General features: G+C 38.7%; 1 pseudogene; it reads left to right on the top strand.

Moving 5' to 3' along the window:
• The first annotated feature begins 754 nt into the window (after window positions 1-754).
• Window positions 755-2,961, top strand: LOC102842202 (annotated as a pseudogene).
• Window positions 2,962-4,132: the final 1,171 nt, after the last annotated feature.

Genomic DNA, 4,132 nt, shown 5'->3' with positions numbered 1-4,132 from the left:
GTTATGTTAAAACCTGCCCATCTTTAGCAAAATGAGAGCCTCAGGGACTCAGCTGCTGCCAGCATAGAGTATCCGGGACTGTCTGCAGGCCCTGCACTCCCCCAATGAATCAGAGAAGTCCCTTTGTATCAGAGTAAGATGGAAGGTAGCTTTGAATGTGATTGTGGTGAGCTGGAGCCACCTGATCGCTAACAAAAGACATCAATTAACCAACAGCAGCCAGGGCTTCCTGTTGAAATAAATAATAACAAAGGAAGAACGAAGAGAAACGGAAAGAGTGTTCACCAGCACCTTAAAAATGCTGCTCAAGACCAGCCCAGCACTGAATGTATCTCCACTGTGAGGAGAACGTTGATAGAAGCTTATTGTGTGCATATTTATTCACATTTTTTGTTAAATGTTACATTGTTTAGCACAGTAAATCTGAGTGCATAGTATGTTATTTCATTCTGTTTGAGTTTCTTGAGTGTTTTCTTTAAATGTCTGCAGAATTGCTGCCCCTTTCTTTAACTATGAGTACTGCAATCTTTTTTAATTCTCAATATGAGTAGAGCTTTTTGAGTTATAAATCTAAGGGGAACTCAATGAGCCTGGTTGGCATATGCAATGAACATCAAGAAACTATATGTGGAAGCAAAATTATTTTTCTTTCCCCTTTTTGAAAGATCTTTCCTTTTGATGCTGATTTTCTGGTTGTTTATACAAGTTCAACAGTTCAAAAGGGGTTTCAAAATGACAGAGAAATTTGAGTTTCATGAACATTCATGGTTTTGATCTGGGCTCTAGTTAGATGGACTTAAAACCATTGGGTTGTGAAGGTAATGGCTTGGTTTTTTGTGCTATAGACAGTGATTGTGACAAAAGAGTAGTCATCAAGAAAATTGTCCTTATTGATCCCCAGAGTGTCAAACATGTTCTACATGAAATCAATATTATTAGAAGACTAGACCATGATAACATTGTGAAAGTGTTTGAAATTCTTGGTCCCAGTGGAAGTCAGTTACCAGATGATGGGGGCTCTCTTACCGAACTGAACAATGTTTACATTGTACATGGAAACAGACTTGGCTAATGTGTTGGAGCAGGGCCCTTTGCTGAAAGAACATACCAGCCTTCTCATGTATCAGCTGCTATGTGGATTTAAGTATATCCACTCTGCAAACATACTGCACAGAGATCTCAAACAAGCTATTCTTTTCATTAATATTGAAGACTTGGTGCTGAAGATAGGTGTCTTTGGTCTTACAGGGATCATGGATCCCCATTATTCCCACAAGGATCATCTTTCTGAAGGATTGGTTACTAAATGGTACAGAAAGTACGTCTTTTACTTTTGCCTAATAACTGTATTAAAGCCATTGACATGTGGTCTTCAGGCTGCATCTTTGCTGAAAGGCTAACTGGTAAAACCCTCTTTGCAGGTACACATGAGCTTGAACAGATGCAACTGATTTTAGAATCCATTCCTGTTGTACATGAGGAAGATCATCAGGAGCTTCTCAATGTAATTAGTTTACATTATAAATGACATGACTGAACCACACAAACCTTTAACTCATCTGCTTCCAGGAATTAGTCGAGAAGCACTAGATTTCCTGGAACAAATTTTGACATTTAACCTCATGGATTGGTTGACAGCAGAAGAAGCACTCTCCCATGCTTATGTGAGTGTATATTCCTTTCTGACAGATGAGCCAGTTTCCAGTCATTCCTTTCATATTGAAGATGAAGTTGATGATAGTTTTCTTATGGATGAAACTCATAATCACATTTATAACTGGGAAAGGTAGAAGGATTGTCAATTTTCAGAACACAATTGGCCTAAACATAACAACTTTGATGTTGATGAAGTTCAGCTTGATCCAAGAGCTCTGTCTAATGTCATTGATGAAGAAGAAGTACAAGTCAATCCTCAAAAATATTTGGATGGAAATTATGAAAAGTATCTGGAGGATCCTGCTTTTGATACCAATTACTCAACTGAGCTTTGTTGGCAGTACTTAGATCATCATGAAAACAAATATTGTGATCTGGAGTGTAGCCATACTATAACTACAAAATGAGGTCATCATCGTATTTAGATAACTTAGTTTGGAGAGAGAGTGAAGTTAACCATTACTGTGAGCCCAAGCTTATTAAAGACATTTCCAACCGGAAAGAACAAAGCAAAGAGAAATCTGATAAAAGAGGCAAGTCAAAATGTGAGAGAAATGGATTGGTTAAAGCCCAGATAGCACCAGAGGAAGCATCACAGAAACTGGCTGAGAAAGAAAGGGAGAAGAATCAGGGATTTGTCTTTGATTCTTTTATTGCTGGACTATCCAACTTAGTGAGAATGAGCCCACTGTTGTTGTTGATAAATTGAATGATTTGAATAGCTCAGTATCCCAACTAGAATTAAAAAGTTTGATACCAACGTCAGTAAGCCAAGAAAAACAAGAAAAAGGAATGGCAAATTTGGCACAATTAGAAGCCTTGTACTAATCGTCTTGGGATAGCCAGTTTGTGAATGGAGGGGAGGACTATTTTCTCATAAACCAGTTTTGTTGTGAGGTCAGGAAGGATGAACACATTGAGAAGGAAAACACTTAACACCAGTTACTTAGACAAGTTATTTAGCTGGAAAGACGACACTGAAATGCTAGAAACCGAGCCAGTAGCAGATGGGAAGTTTGGGGAGAGAGGAACTGAGGAAGGATTTCTGAACAATAGTGGGGAGTTCCTCTTTAACAAGCAGCTTGAATCCATAGTCCAGTTGGGTCATCACTTAAGTCAATACAGGCCACATTAACACCTTCTGCTATGAAATCTTCCCCTGAGATTCTTCATAAAACATACAGCAGCATTCTGAAACACACAGCAAACAGTTCTCTTTGTATTCTTTATGAAATGTGTTTTCTCTTTTTTATTACTAGTGTTTTAAGTCATTTTTACTTGAATCAGATGCTATCATTTTGGTAAGGATTTCATTAGTTCTTGATTTTTAAATCCAGGCTTATTTTCTATATGTGAGGTAGTTGTCATTCTAACTGGCATGTCGTTTACACACAAAAATAAAGTACAGCAAAATAATGCAACACAGGAGGAGACAAAAGAAATGCACTAAGACAAGTAAAAACACCCTTGCATAGAACAGGAATCTCTTTTACAGGAAACAAACAAAATCTTACCTTGAAATTTACACAGTAAGACTATACATACTTGCATGAAAATATCAATTTTTTTTTTCCTAGAACACTTTTCATTCAGAGTATTTTCAAGTTTTTCATACTGTACACATTTCTTAAAACACATGATACCAGCAGCAACTGATAATGAATGCCGAATTTGGTACACATGTGTTATCTACCTTAAGGCAAAAAAAAAAAACATGTGGCAAAACATATAGCACACATAGTGCTTCACAACATGCACTTCTATTTGGTGGTTGTGTGCCGTGGAGTCAGTTCGGACTCATAGCGACCCTGGTACAGGGTTTCTGAGGCTGTAAATCTTTATGGGAGCAGAAAGCCTCATCTTTCTCCCGCGCAACAGCTGGTAGTTTCAAACTGCTGACCTTGCGGTTCGCAGCCCCATTCATAACCACTACACAACTTCTAGTTAGCCGGCATTTATTGCAGTAAACTATTCTTAAGATTCATTCACTGTTTATAAGTGTTCTGGTATACATTCTTGATTTGTTGTTGTTGTTGTTGTCAGGTGCCATCGAGTCGGAACCTACTCATAGCGACCCCATGCACAGCAGAACGAAACAATGTCCGATCCTGGGCCAACCTCACTACCGCTGTCATCAATGATGCCACTTGGCGGATCCATCTCGTTGGGGGTCTTCCTCTTTTTCTCTGACCCTCCCTCCATCTTACCCAGCATGACATCATTCTCCTGCCACTGTTCCCTCCTGACAATATGTCCACAGTATGAGAGACGAAGCTTAGCCATCCTGGCCTCCAAGGAGCACTCTGGCTGCACTTTTTCCAAAACAGATCTATTGGTTCTTTTGGCAGCCCATGGCGCTTTTAGTATTCTCCTCCAACACCACAACTCAAAGGCATCTTTGATAGTGAATTGTTAATACATCACATCTTATTTATTTTAGCAAATCAGTATGTTTTCTGTATTTAATTGTAGAAAG

The sequence above is a fragment of the Chrysochloris asiatica genome, unplaced genomic scaffold, assembly GCF_000296735.1.
Source record: "Chrysochloris asiatica unplaced genomic scaffold, ChrAsi1.0 scaffold00317, whole genome shotgun sequence".
Classification (NCBI taxonomy): Eukaryota; Metazoa; Chordata; class Mammalia; order Afrosoricida; family Chrysochloridae; genus Chrysochloris; species Chrysochloris asiatica.
This window is presented reverse-complemented; position numbering and strand designations above follow the sequence as displayed.